Below are 16,248 nucleotides of genomic sequence, written 5' to 3' on the forward strand. Positions count from 1 at the left end.
AATTGTTTTTGATTGTGACAATTCTTTTCTTACCATCCAGAGCATTTCAGGAGTTGCTTCCTTTCTCGATCATCCGAAGGCCATCATTTCTGAATATTACTCATTCTCAGCCTTCAGCTCTTGTTCTCCAAATCTTACCGGTGAATCGTTCAAATACCTTGTAATAAGTTCATGATCTCTTTGTTCTCAGGTATCTAAATTCTCTCAAGTATCTTCATTTTTTTTCAATTCTTCCCCGTGAATTGTGCCTTTGCTACTTTCATTTTCAATTCTTACGGCGGTTTGTTCAAGATTACTCTTCCTATGTTCTCATATTAATTTTTTCGTTGTTTCTACCCCACTGGTGGATCCATCAAGACCTTCTCAAGTTTATGCGATATCTCTCTTAATCCTTTCTAAGAGAATAAGTAGTATGCCAAATCCGTTGCTTGTCATCAATTTAAATTGGTGAAGGATACGCATAACGTAATTCTTAGTATTGTTTCATCCAAGTGATCTAGTTTCTTCTTTCCAGAGTTGTTCATCATGTCACATTTCTTGGTTCGAGATGGTTCATCTTTTCTTTTCCGGAGTTCCAAGTTTTCCGCATTATCTCGTCACGAAGCTCCATCTAATCATTGCAAGGCTTCACCTTGTGTTTTCAACCTCTCTTTTTTTCTATCATCCTTTTATTACCAGAGTTCTCCATGGAGGCTCTACATGATGGTTCATCAAGGATTTAAGTCACTCTTGAGATGTTCATCAAGATTCTTCTTGGAGGAGCTCAAGTATTCTTCATCTTGCATCCCAAAGTGCAATTCCTTCTATCTTGTCTTTGAGATGGTGCTATGCCATCCTTGACAATTTCTCTTCATGTTTCATGATTCACATGTTGTCAAGAATGAGGTATTTTAAATCCATCAAACTCTTTGTTGGAGTTATCTTGGGTTATAGTTCACCTAAAGCCTTCCCTAAGGAATGTAGCTATTTGTGGTGCTTATCAATGATCCAATTTTCTCCTTCTCATCTCGGTGAAGAAGTTTTTCATCTCCTTGGTGCTCTCAATCAAATCAATGGTTTCCATTAGTGGCCGGTTGTCACCTCATAGTCTTGAGATGTTTTCCATAAGCCCACTACAAGCTTATTCGTTTCGTTTCTGGTTTTCCAACAACCCCGTTGTAACCGTCTTGGAAGGGTGCTTTCCAAGCTCATTTGTGGCACAAGTTGGCATTTTCTTCTCCATTCTGTTATTCCAATGATCTATCTTCTATTCTTTTTTCCGAAGGCATTGTGATGTTACTCTCTTCGACCCATCATCTCATTTTGTAAATACCATGTTCTTTTCCTTGCTTATTCGTTTAACAGGAGTGTTATGTCCTCTGGTAAGTTCTTTTCATCTTATCAAGTCTTGCATCTCTTTTCAACCGGAGTGCTATCCCAATTTGATCTTCCTTATTCCTTGTTTATCTCGTTTCAACCAGAGTGGTTCCAATTCCTTCTTGTCCATTGTACTCGTCATTCATAGCTTTGCAACCTCCAAGGTTCACATGGTATTCCTTCTTTCTATTCTCTACCGTAGTGCTCTCAATTGTGTTCAACTCTGTTGTGTTCTCTCTTTCAAATTTTCAGCCTCTCAAGGTTCTTTGGTTCCACTCATTGGTCAAAGAAGCAACTTAGTTTTACCTCTTCTCTTCCTCTTCCGTTTCTCTCTGGTGCCATCCTAGTTCTCGGGACGAGATCTTCTTGTAGTGGTGGAGTGTTGTAATGCCCCGAGACCGATGCTCCAGAAGACTTCTAGCTATTCTGAGTTTCACCGTGCGATGTATTTGTTTGTTGCATTCTTCTTAGCTTCATTTGCATTGCATCATGTCATCATGCCATCATATCATTAATTTTATAACTCTTTAATAAACTGTATGGATCATTGATCCATTTAAATCGAGGGAAGGGTGACTTCTCTTTATAACATATCCTCCAATATTAGGGAGCTATTATAAAATATCCCATTAGCTTGGAATTAACCGTAACACACTGGCAAAACTACCATGCCCTTTCTACTTCCAGTTTGGTCACCAAACTTTGCCAACAATTCTTATCTCTTTTATCGAGGCTCCTCCTTAAATTCAACATTTTTGACCACACCAACCCTAGTCCCAATTCAAACCCATTGGAATGATATTCAAATGAGTTTGAATTTAAGTCATGCATTCGTGCCTCTTTTCTATTTTTCTGGGATCAAGCTCATTTTTATGAGTCCGAGAAAAATACCGCCCATGCTCAAATTCTTTCCCTAACCCTCTCCTTCCTTTTCTTCCCTCTAATTTATTTTCTGCTGAAGAGTTAAAGAAGAGAAGGAAGAATCCCAGCAGCCCAATCGCACCGCCCCGGCCCGTTTGACTCTCAAAGCCCAACCGCTGCTCTGTTAACCCTAGCCCGCTCGATCCCTCGCTCTCCTCATTCCCCATCCTCGTTCCCTTCCGCCGCCACCACCCACACCTGCATCGCATTCGATCCCCTTGCTCCCACATCCGCGCGCCTCCAGCGCCAGACCCCGCGTTCCACCCTCGTCGGAGAAGCGGACCAGGCCGGACCTCCTCTGCGCCCCATCTCTCCTTCTCCTCCTCGCCCGCGACCCGAGCTATGCGGTCACGGCTGCGCCATGGCCGGCTCCCTCCGCTGCAGTCGCGCCCTTAGGTCTCTGTGCCTCGTGCCCCAGCTCGTCGTTGGCCTCTGCTCCCCTTGCTGAAGCCTGCGCCACGGCCAGTGCCCAGCCTCTACTTCGTCTCGACCGCGCCCTGCTGCCGCTGCTCTTCTCGCGCGCAGTCATCTGCATCCCTAGCCTCCTCGCCGGTGACCTGCAGTTCTAGCAGACCCCGCGTGCCCTCTCCTTCCCTTCTGCCTCGAGTCCGAGCTCGAGCCCTACCCGACGCTGCCATGGAAAACCACCTCGCCTGCATCCTCTCGTCGGCCGTCTATCTGCCTACTACCATTCTGCCATCTTCGGCCTCTGTGTTTTGTGTCTCCTTGCCATTTCATGAGCACAAGAATCACTATCGCCAAGTTCATCTACGGTGACCATACGAACCGCCAAGTTCGTCTACGATCCATTAAGACCATCGTGTTGCACGTCTACATGAGTACGACCACGATGGCTACCTCTAGATGGATTTCGTCAAGTTCCGCTTCAACAAGTGTACCTCTACGTCTTGGATTCGCCAAGTACCGCACCGGACACCAAGTACCTCTACCTACGACCCCGGACAACGACGAAAATGTGTACCACTACTTCCACTATCGTCGTCGAGGACCGATAATACCACTACTTCCACTACCATTGCCGTGTACCACTACTTCCACTATCATCGCGAGAATGACTACTTCCTCTACGGTCCTTGTACCACTACTTCCTTCGATGAACTCGTTCTGCCCGAAAATGCACGCTTCGAAGGTATAACCCGAGACGACCGCGATGAGATGCCCTTGCATGTATGAGATGTACCACTTGTTTGCACCATGCCTGTTTGTGTCGTGCACGTCCCTCTTTTGCCATGCCACCGTCACGTGGGAACCCGCTATCCGGGATCACTCCCCTTTGCTTTACACCTTCCACACATCCTATTTTTCTTTTGCACCGACGTCTTAATGAGTTGTCGGAATCGTAACAATGCCTTGGCATCATTTCCGTTATCGCGCCATGCCACCCCTTTCATTCCGTCATGGCGACCAAATGCTTCATAACATGCTTATGTCAACATTTTCATAAAAATTGCATATAACTTGTATATGTCATCCGCATCATGATAACAAAATTTAAAATGTTTAAAATTGTTGTTGCATTAAATTGCTAAATAACTTGGGGATTTTCTGAAATTGTTGTTTGTGTTTTCGGCCTCATTTAAACTTGCCTAAATAGGTAGTTTAATTATGCTTCACCCCTTTCCATGTTTAATAACATTTAATATTGTTGGATACATAACCGAGAGAGAAAATAAATAATTGATGGGGTGTTCCGTCAATATGCAACTCGTTGCGTATTGAGCTCCACTTAATTTGTAGTATTGTTTGTTGCACTTTTCCATGCCATGCCTCTTTAAACCGGACATGCATCATACTTGATTGTGCATCATGCCATGATTATGCTTGTGTGTTTACCATGTTGTTTTCTTCTTTCCGGGTTGCTTCTCTCGTTAGCTTCGGTTTCGTTCCGGAGTTGTGAGGATTTGTTCGACTACGTCCGTTTGTCTTCTGCATGGACTCGTTCTTCTTCCTTGCGGGATTTCAGGCAAGATGACCATTACCCTCGATATCACTTCTATCTTTGCTTGCTATTTGCTTCGTTCTATCACTATGCTGCGCTACCTATCACTTGATCTTCAAGCCTCCCAAATTGCCATGTCAGCCTCTAACCTTTTTCACCCTTCCTAGCAAACCATTGCTTGGCTATGTTACCGCTTTGCTCAGCCCCTCTTATAGCGTTGTTAGTTGCAGGTGAAGTTGAAGATTGCTCCATGATGGACAGGATTATGTTGGGATATTCACAATATCTCTTATTTAATTAATGCATCTATATACTTGGTAAAGGGTGGAAGGCTCGACCTTATGCCTGGTGTTTTGTTCCACTCTTGCCGCCCTAGTTTCCGTCATACCGGTGTTATGTTCCTTGATTTTTTGTTCCTTACACGGTTGGGTGATTTATGGGACCCCCTTGACAGTTCGCTTTGAATAAAACTCCTCCAGCAAGGCCCAACCTTGGTTTTAACATTTGCCACCTAAGCCTTTTTTCCCTTGGGTTCTGCAGACTCAAGGGTCATCTTTATTTTACCCCCCCGGGCCAGTGATCCTCCGAGTGTTGGTCCGAACTAGAGCCACTTGCAGCGCCACCTCGGGGAAACTTGAGGGATGGTTTTAGTTGTACGTAGTGTTCATCCGGTGTGCTCTGAGAACGAGATATGTGTAGCTCCTATCGGGATTTTTCGGCACATCGGGCGGCTTTGCTGGTCTTGTTTTACCATTGTCGAAATGTCTTGTAAATCGGGATTCCGAGACTGATCGGGTCTTCCTGGGAGAAGGAATATCCTTCGTTGACCATGAGAGCTTGTGATGGGCTAAGTAGGGACACCCCTGTAGGGTATAAACTTTCGAGAGCCGTGCCCGCGGTTATGTGGCAGATGGGAATTTGTTAATATCCGGTTGTAGAGAACTTGACACTTCACTTAATTAAAATGCATCAACCACATGTGTAGCGTGATGGTCTCTTTTCGGTGGAGTCTGGGAAGTGAACACGGTTTGAGTTATGCATGAATGTAAGTAGTTTCAGGATCACTTCTTGATCACTTCTAGCTTCTCGACCATTCCGCTGCTTCTCTTCTTGCTCTTATATGCGTATGTTAGCCACCATATTTGCTTAGTGCTTGCTGCAACTCCACCTCATTACCACTTCCTACCCATAAGCTTAAATAGTCTTGATCTCGCGGGTTTTGAGATTGCTAAGTCCTCGTGACTCACCAGATATTATCACAACAGTTGCAGGTGCCGATGATACTAGTGCAGGTGATGCAATCGAGGTCAGATGAGAGTTCGACGAAGATCTTGGTCGTTGCTATGTTTCGTTTCATGTTGATCAGTAGTGGAGCCCAGTTGGGACGATCGGGGATCTAACAGTTGGGTTATCTTCTTTTCTTTTGGCTTCGTCCGTAGTCAGACTATGTGTGTGCTCTGAATGATGTATGAATTATATGTTCATTGTGTGAAGTGGCGATTGTAAGCCAACTCTTTATCCCATTCCTGTTCATTACATGGGATTGTGTGAAGATGACCCTTCTTGCGATAAAACCACGATGCGGTTATGCCTCTAAGTCGTGCCTCGACACATGGGAGATATAGCCACATCGTGGGTGTTACATGTATGGTACCAACGAGAGTTGCGCGGCACAGAGAGGCTAGCAGTGATGGAAGGGTGAGAGTGCGTATAATCCGTGGACTCAACATTAGTCATAATGAACTCACATATTTGTTGCAAAAACCTACAAGTAATCAAAACAAAGTACTACATGCATGCTCCTAGGGGAAGGGTTGGTAGGAGTTAACCATCGCGCGATCCCGACCTCCACACATAAGGAAGGCAATCAATAAATAAATCATGCTCCAACTTCATCACATAACGGTTCACCATACGTGCATGCTACGGGAATCACAAACTTTAACACAAGTATTCCTCAAATTCACAACTAATCTACTAGCATATCTCTAATGTCACCATCCTCATATCTCAAAACAATCATAAAGAATTAAACTTCTCATAGTATTCAATGCACTTTATATGAAAGTTTTTATTATACCCATCTTGGATGCCCATCATATTAGGACTAATTTTATAACCAAAGCAAATTACTATGCTGTTCTAAAAGAAAGCATGAGAGATCAATGATTTCTATAAAATAAAACCACCACCATGCTCTAAAAAGATATAAGTGAAGCACTAGAGCAATATTGTCTAGCTCAAAAGATATAAGTGAAGCACATAGAGTATTCTAATAAATTCTGATTCATGCATGTCTCTACGAAAAGGTGTGTATAGAAAGGATGACTGTGGTAAACTAAAAGGCAAAGACTCAAATCATACAGGACGCTCCAAGCAAAACACATATCATGTGGTGAATAAAAATATAGCCTCAAGTAAAGTTACCCATAGACGAAGATGAAAGAGGGGCTGCCTTCCGGGGGATCCCCAAGCTTAGGCTTTTGTTTGTCCTTGAATTATCTTGGGGTGCCTTGGGAATCCCCAAGCTTAGGCTCTTTCCACTCCTTATTCCAAAATCCATCAAATCTTTACCAACAAACTTGAAAACTTCACAACACAAAACTTCAACAGAATATCTCATGAGCTCCGTTAGTATAAGAAAATAAACCACCACTTTAAGGTACTGTTATGAACTCATTATTTATTTATATTTGTGTTAAACCTACTGTATTCCACCTTCTCTATGGTTCATACCCCCCGATACTACTCATAGATTCATCAAAATAAGCAAACAACACACGAAAAACAGAATCTGTCAAAAATAGAACAGTCTGTAGCAATTGTAACTTTAGAATACTTATGTAACTATAAAAATTAGTAAATAAATTGGTGGACGTGAGGAATTTGTTTATTAATCATCTTCAAAAATAATCAACCTAAAATCACTCTCTAGTAAAAAGTGACAGCTATTCTCGTGAGCGCAAAAGTTTCTATTTTTTTACAACAAGATCACAAAGACTTCACCCAAGTCTTCTCAAAGGTTCTACTTGGCACAAACACTAATTAAAACATAAAACCACATCTAACCATAATCTATATGAATTATTTATTACTAAACAGTAGGAAAAATCAAAGAACAAAAATAAAATTGGGTTGCCTCCCAACAAGCGCTATCGTTTAACGCCCGTAGCTAGGCATAGAAACAATAATAGATCTAGGTATTGCCATCTTCGGCATGCAATTCTTTAATTGAACACACATAACCCTTAGGAGGTTCTTTGGTTTTGTTAATGATCAAACTCCTAGGCAAGAAATCGAGAAATTCATTTGTGGCATAAGGTTCCTTAATGATATCGAAAAATTGGGGTGAATACTTATTGATTTGAGATCTTCATTTTCCTTACTAGAAGATTCACCCTTATTCTTAGGAACCTAAATAAACTTGGGAACTTTGGTAGGAGGAGGATGTGAGGGATTTTTAACGGCAGAAAAAGCGGAACCCAAGTTGGTAATAGTATCTTCGAGTTTATCAATTCTAGTAGAATCTTGATCTATCCTTTCATTAACTATGAGTTCCTTTTCCCTAAGATTTTTCAGAGTAACTCCTACCTTAGATCCATATTGTGTAATTTGGTTGTGGATATTTTTATCTAAATTTTCTATTAACTCAACCGTGGAAATTTTATTTTCAATAATATCAAGCCTTTGCATCACATGTTCCAAGGTTAAAATAGTTCCATTGACCAAAAGAGGTGGTGGGCCTAACAGATCTATCATGGCATTATAAGAATCAAAAGTATGGCTTCCCAAAAAATTCCCTCCGGTAATGGTGTCAAGAACATGTCTATTCTAAGGAGTAATGCCTATATAAAAATTGCGAAGAAGAACGGAAGTAGATTGCTTCTTAGTAGATCTATTTTGAGCATTGCAAATACTATACCAAGCATCTTTTAGATTTTCTTCCTCCCTTTGTTTAAAACTGAGAACTTCATTATCGGGAGTACTAACAATGATAGGAGGACTAGTCATGAAGGCGAATCAAGGGGTCTAACACACGAGCACACAAGAAGCAAGTGAAAAGAGATGAACGGAAGAGGGGCAAAGGAAAGGCAAAGGTTTTCGAAAATCGTTTTAGAAGTGGGGGAGAGGAAAACGAGAGGCGAATGGAAAATAATGTAATGCGAGGGAGAAGAGTTTATGATGGGTACTTGGTATGTCTTGACTTGGCGCTCCCGACAACGGCGCCAGAAATCCTTCTTGCTACCTCTTGAGCATGCATTTGTTTTCCCTTGAAGAGGAAAGGGTGATGCAGCAAAGTAGCGTAAGTATTTCCCTTAGTTTTGAGAACCAAGGTATCAATCTAGTAGGAGACGACACACAAGTCACCTAGTACCTGCACAAACAATCAAGAACCTTGCAACCAACGCGATAAAGGGTTGTCAATCCCTTCACGGTCACTTGCAAAAGTGAGATCTAATAAAGATAGTAAAGTAAATATTTTTGGTATTTTTGTTGTATAGATTGGAAAGTAAAGATTGCAAAATAGTAAACGAGATGCGATGTAAATAAAATAGATGTAATATGATAGAAAAGAGACCCGGGGGCCATAGTTTTCACTAGTGGGTTCTCTCAAGATAGGATGTATTACGGTGGGTGAACAAATTGCTGCCGAGCAATTGATACAAAAGTGCATAATTATGATGACAACTAAGGCAATGATCATGAATATAGGCACCACGTCCATGTCAAGTAGACCGAAACGATTCTGCATCTACTACTATTACTCCACACATCGACCGCTATCCAGCATGCATCTAGAGTATTAAGTTCATAAGAACGGAGTAACACATTAAGCAAGATGACATGATGTAGAGGGATAAACTCAAGCAATATGATATAAACCCCATATTTTTATCCTCTATGGCAACAATACAATATGTGCCTTGCTGCCCCTACTGTCACTGGGAAAGGACACTACAAGATTGAACCCAAAGCTAAGCACTTCTCCCATTGCAAGAAAGATCAATCTAGTATGCCAAACTAAACTGATAATTCAAAGAGTCTTGCAAAGATATCAAATCATGCATATACAAATTCAGAGAAGAACCAAATAATATTCATAGATAATCAAGTTCATAAATGCACAATTCATCGGATCTCGGCAAACACACCGCAAAGGAGTATTACATTGAATAGATCTCCAAGAACATCAAGGAGAACATGGTATGGAGAATCAAAGAGAGAGAAGAAGCCATCTAGCTAATAACTATGGACCTGAAGGTCTGTGGTAAAGTACTCACGCTTCATCAGAGAGGCAATGGTCTTGATGTAGAAGCCCTCCATGATCGATTCCTCCTCCGGCAGATCACCGGAAAAGGCCCCAATATGGGATCTCACGAGTATAGAAGTTTGTGGCGGTGGAAATGTAGTTTCATGGCTCTCCCTGATGTTTCTCGGGTATAAGAGTATATATAGGCAAAAGAAGTACGTCAGTGGAGCTACGAGGGGCCATGAGGGTGGGGGGCGCGCTCTCCTGCCTCGTGGCTTCCTTGTAGAGCCCTAGACTTCAACTCCAAGTCTTCTGGATTGCTTTTGGTCCAAGAAAGATCCTCGTGAAGGTTTCATTCCGTTTGGACTCCGTTTGATATTCCTTTTCTGCAAAACACTAATATAGGCAAAAAACCAGAAATTGGCACTGGGCCTCCGGTTAATAGGTTAGTCCAAAATATAATACAAAAGAGCATATTAAAGCCCATTAAACATCCAAAAAATATAATATAATAGCATGGAACAATCAAAAATTATAGATACATGGGATGGGTATCATTCCCTTATCAGCCCCCGGCCTATATGGTACCAACTACCGATATCCTAAACAGTGAGCATATATAAGCCATGTGATGAAACTAACCTCGGTGGAAAACATCAATCGTTCCCAAAATTGTCCTGTGTAGCTACATCGAGAAGCATGTTAAGCACAACAGGATAAACATCAACCAAAATTATCCGTCACAGACAAAATAATCTCCAAAAGATAGCTTTAGTGTGCAGGTTTAAGCACACTAGTAAAGCAAAACAAGTGGAAAGGTGTGTTAACTGCAACAGGCCTAACATTTAACAACAAGAAAACATAGTCATTCAAACTGGTTTTGTGCCGGTCTAAGTACATTGGTTATTGTTTAATAAAAATGGAAAGGCATGTTAAGTACAAGATGCAACAACCAAATGTAGTCATTCATAGTGGTATTGTTGAAACTGGTACTGATGAAATCAAACTGCACAGTTCATACTTGCACATATAGAAAACCACATTGTGAATAACTGGAATAAACAAGGCATACTACGAACAACCAAGGATAGCATTTGAAACTAGACATATGCTAACTACAAACAACCGAACAATACAAAAACTTTAAAAGAGGCATGTTCTAGCTATAACAGGCTTAACAACAAGCAAATATATGCATTCCTATCAGTATGTTTAAAACTGGATTGATGAAATGTACTGCACAGTAAATAATTGCACATATAGAGCATCACATTGTGAACAACTGAAATAAACAAGGCATACTGCAAACAACCAGATATAGCAATTAAAACTGGACATAGGGACTCGACAAAACAAATCATGGGTTTCCCCCGTGAAGAGGCACGGCAAAACAAATTATGGGTTTCCTCACTTTTCACAGATGGGCTCGTTCCCGTGGGAAGAGCATGTACCCTGGATGCGCTCCATGTTGTCACAGATGGGCTCCTGTAAGTGCATCTAGTGCCCCTTGTGATTTTGGTGTATTGAAGACTTATAGGTTAAGGGACTAATATGTTTGTGAGTGTACACAGGCTCTATAAATTGACAAGGAGTTTGATATTTACTATGGAAGTCGACCCCTAAAAATGTATGTCTTCAGCTGAAGACTTTGGTTCTCCTGAAGATTTTGAAAGTGAAGAAATTGGTGTGACCTTGAAGACTTGTATATTCATGCGAGGATTATGAAGCGTGAAGACTTTTGTTTTCATAGTTACATTTTCTCTTTCTTGAGTCATAGGAAACACCGTACTGTTAAAGGGGGTCGAGGTAATATTAGGGAAGCTGATTTCCAAGTGGTGCTCATCTTAAAATCCTACACCTACCCAATCCTTCCGAGTGAAGCCATTGGAAATCCCATATCAGCTCAGTCAATTTCTTCAGTGACAGAGACGAAGATCTTCTGGTGTCTGAGGAATTTTTCCTGACTGAGGAGTTAGGAATTCGCCTGTGCGGAATGCCTACACAGTGAGGAACATGATAGCCCTGAGGAATTTGATACCTCAAATCTGACCGTTGCTGTGCTACGCGCCAGCTGTCCAAAATATCCTACCACATAACGGTCATATCATTGAAGGGCATTTATGTCTTATCATGTCGGGCTGCTCCCTAGGCTGTAAATAGCCGCTCCTACAACCACTAGCTGGTTGGCTGCTCCAAGAGAAACTGACACTTGTCATTGAGAGCATCCCATCTTCCGAGGACTTTGAGCGAAAATCATCAAGTGAGGAAAACCCAAAACCCAAACCCAAACACCTACCAACCCAAAGTGATTGAGCATCACTGAAGAGATTGTTCCTGTGTGTTACCGATGCTTGTTACCTTTGAGGACCGTGTATCCTCCAGACGGTTAGGCATCATGGTCTGAGCATCCAAGAGGAATTGTGGATCGCGGAGTGACCAAGTCTGTGAAGGTTTGGAAGTCACCTGTGAGGACTTACCATGAGTGTTGGGTGAGGTCTGTGTGACCTTAGCTCAAGGAGAATACAGTGAGGACCGTGTGTCCGGGACCGTGTGTCCTCAAGTTAAAATACTCAGCCGCTCCAACCAGATGTACAACTGTCACAGCAGTTGGAACTGGTCTACCAAATCATTGTCTTCACTAAGCCAACTGGTTCTATTTCCTCAACCCTTTCATTTCCTCATTCATATGTTGATGAACCTGATCATTACTGTTTAAAGACTTTGTCTGAAGACTTTCTCTATTTCCTCAATCCTATTTCTTCAGTCACATAGTCATCAGCCTGCTTATCCTGTTATCACGCTTTCTGTACTCTGTGTTTGTTTTCATTTCATCATGATGACTATGCTGTTGTGTCACGCCCAATATGCGACCCTATCCAAAAGGAACTCGAAGGTCCCACCAAGGATAGAGCCGCATATTGAAATGCTTTTGCAAGGTGGATATCATTACATCAACATTACATAATAGATGGGGATACATACATAAGGCATACAATGCCACACGGATACAACATCACAATACATAAGAGCAACATCCGACTACGGATGAAATACAAACAGAAGCTCAAACGACATCCACCCTGCTAGCCCAGGCTGCCGACCTGGAACCTATCCCCTGATCGAAGAAGAAGCAGAAGAAGAACTCAACGCAAGCAAGCATCGCTCTTGCGTCATGATCATCGCACAACCTGTACCTGCAACTGTTGTTGTAGTAATCTGTGAGCCACGGGGACTCAGCAATCCCATTACCATGGGTATCAAGACTAGCAAAGCTTAAAGGGAAAGGAAGGGGTAAAGTGGTGAGGTTACAGCAGCGACTAAGCATGATATGGTGGCTAACATACGCAAATAGGAGCGAGAAGAGAGCAAGCGGAACGGTCGTGAAGCTAGCAATGATCAAGAAGTGATACTGAACTCCTACTTACGTCAAACATAACCCAGAAACCGTGTTCACTTCCCGGACTCCGCCGAGAAGAGACCATCACGGCTACACACACGGTTGATGCGTTTTAATTCACATCTGCCTATAACCGCAGGCACGGCTTTTGAAAGATTATACCCTGCAGGGGTGTCCCAATTTAGCCCATGACAAGCTCTCGCGATAAACGAAGGAATAGACCTTCTCCCAGGAAGACCCGATCAGACTCAGAATCCCGGTTTACAAGACATTTCGACAATGGTAAAACAAGACCAGCAAAGCCTCCCGCTGTGCCGACAAATCCCGATAGGAGCTGCACATATCTCGTTCTCAGGGCACACCGGATGAGCAAGACGTCGGGTTGGCATAGACCCTGATTGCCCAGGGGGCGCCGGACATCGCTCGGTTCGGACCAACACTTAGACAAGCACTGGCCCGGGGGGCTAAAATAAAGATGACCCTCGGGTTGGCCGACCCAAGGGAAAGGATAGGTGGTGGTGAGGCAAATGGTAAAACCAAGGTTGGGCCTTGCTGGAGGAGTTTTATTCAAAGCAAACTATCGAGGGGGTCCCATAAATCACCCGACCGTGTAAGGAACGCAAAATCCGGGAACATAACACCGGTATGACGGAAACTAGGGTGGCAAGAGTGGAACAAAACACCAGGCAAAAGGCCGAGTCTTCCACCCTTTACCAAGTATATAGATGCATTAATAATATAAGAGATATTGTGATATCCCAACCAAAATCCTGTCCACCATGGAGAAATCTTCAACTTCACCTGCAACTAGCAACGCTATAAGAGGGGCTGAGCAAAAGCGGTAACATAGCCAAACAACGGTTTGCATAGGAAAGGTGTCAAAGGTTAGAGGTTCATGGCAATATGGGATGGCTTGATAAACAGGTAATAGGTAGCGCAGCATAGCGATAGAACGAAGCAACTAGCATAGCAATGATAGTACTGAGATCCAGGGTAGCGGTCATCTTGCCTGAAATCCCGCAAGGAAGAAGAACGAGTCCATGAAGAAGACGAACGGATGAAGCTGAACCAACCATAGACGAACGAATCCTCACGATCGCAACGAAACAGGAACTATCGAAAAGAAGCACACAACATAGTAAACACACCACACATGAACATGACATGATGCACAACAAGCATGATGCATGACAAATCTAGATGAAGCTACTCATGGCAAGAGATGATGCAAACAAGAGCAACACATCAAAGCAAGTTTAAATGAGGCCGGGAACAACATATAACAATTTCAGTAAGTCCTCATATGCAAATTTCGAAGTTGGTCCAGATCTGAATAAACGTTATGTTCAAGTTGTTAAACATCAAGTTAAGATGCACAAAGATGATCTACAAGAGATTCTAGTCAAGTTACATATAAAGTTCATTTAATTCGGAGCTACGGCCTAGGAGATATGAGCAAAACAAGATCAACATGGCATTGATGCAAAATGCATACAAACATCAAGCAAACACCTCAAAACAAGGATGCAACATGATAATATGAAACTACATGCAATTCTAAGCAAGTTTCATATAGAGCACACTCAAAACGGAGCAACGGTTCAACACACACATGAAACAAGTGTAAAGGACAAGCTGTCCAAAACAGCAACTAGGCATATTGCAAGCACCAAAACAATATGCTACAGGACCTCAACAAGAAAACAAAAGGCATGGGCATGATGTACAGGTAAAGCATAACAAAACATGAACACTGAGCTAACTCCAGAAATCACTAGAACATGCTCAAACACACATGGTAAGATTGCAAGTTATAACATTTTCAGACTTTGCAGAAAATAACATCACGATGCAATGTTTAGAGCTATCAAACAACATGTTACAGGAACTTATAATGGAAAACAAAGGCATGGCATGTATCTACTAAATGCATAGATCAAAAGTCCCTTACTGACCATAAGCCAAAAAGGATAAAAAAATATGATGGCACCCACGTAAACATGGCAAGTTATATTACAGATTCATACATGGCAGAAACAGAATTATGAAGGCATGTAAATGAGCTTGTGCAACTCACCACAGAGAAAAACATGGCATGGTAAGGCAACGAACAGTAAGAAGACATATTTGTGAAGCTAAGCATGGCAATAGCAAGGTCATAGGGTGCATGGATCACTAGGAAAACACATGGAAACAACTGAAATTAATGTTAACAGGCTGACAGCAACATTATGTAGCAACTTTGAAGCAAGATATGAACAAGCTACAACAAGCTATAAATGCAACCAGGGGCATGGATGGATAGAGCATGACATGTAGATCAAAACATGTTTATACAACATCTCCAGATTATGCATAGAACGATTAGTATCAACATGTTTATATAGCATCACGAAATAATAGATTCAGCCTAGCAAAACAGCAACATCATGTACACTACTTAACAAGCTCGATTCACTCACCACAAGTCATTGCATAACAATATAAGCATAGCATCATCAAGAAGATATGTTTATGTAACAAACTAAGGCAAGAACAAGTCCATAGCATGAAAGGATCAACTATAGCAACCTTGGCAAAATTGAATAACACGTAAATAATCTGCCAAGAAACATTTTGAAGCAAAAGTAGAGCACGAAAATGACATGCTAGACTACTCCATAATTGCAACCAAGGGCATGAATGGATAGACAATAACCAAATATTCAAAACATCCTTACTGAAGTATCTCAAAAAATGCAAGGATCTCTCTGTAGCATCAAGTTTACATGGCATCAAAATAACAGCAGAACAGGGACTACAATCAGCAACATCACGATGCTTAGTTTGCATGCTTGTGCTAGTCACCACATTGATCACAAAAATACATGGTAAGCACCTCTATAAAGAAGACATTTTATAGATCAAAACACATGTAGACATCAACCTCATAGGATGCACACATCAATCATGGCAAAAATGACAAATGAGCTCGTTCTGATAACAGACAGCAGAAAACATCATGAAGCACTCTTACAACGATGATTCATGCATCAATATGACCTCAAATGAATATGATGCAATGGAATGAAATGATGTACTCGTTGAGACGAACAATTTGACATATTACACGCACAAAACGGAGCTACGGATGCAGAGATACGACATGACGAACATGGCAAGAAAATTACACAGATCTGGGACTTAGAGGTTTTCTCACCCCGGGAGAAAGTCAACGGGCACGGGTACCGAGGCTCGCCGGAGTGAGGTCGCCGGAGCTGTCGGGGACGGGGCCGGGGAGGCGGATCCGGCGCTCCTCCGGCCGGATCTCGCCGGATCCGGTCCGGGTCGAGGCGGAGGGGCGACGGGGAGGCGCGGCAGAGG

Source organism: Triticum dicoccoides, chromosome 4B (assembly GCF_002162155.2).
Source record: "Triticum dicoccoides isolate Atlit2015 ecotype Zavitan chromosome 4B, WEW_v2.0, whole genome shotgun sequence".
NCBI classification, from domain to species: Eukaryota; Viridiplantae; Streptophyta; class Magnoliopsida; order Poales; family Poaceae; genus Triticum; species Triticum dicoccoides.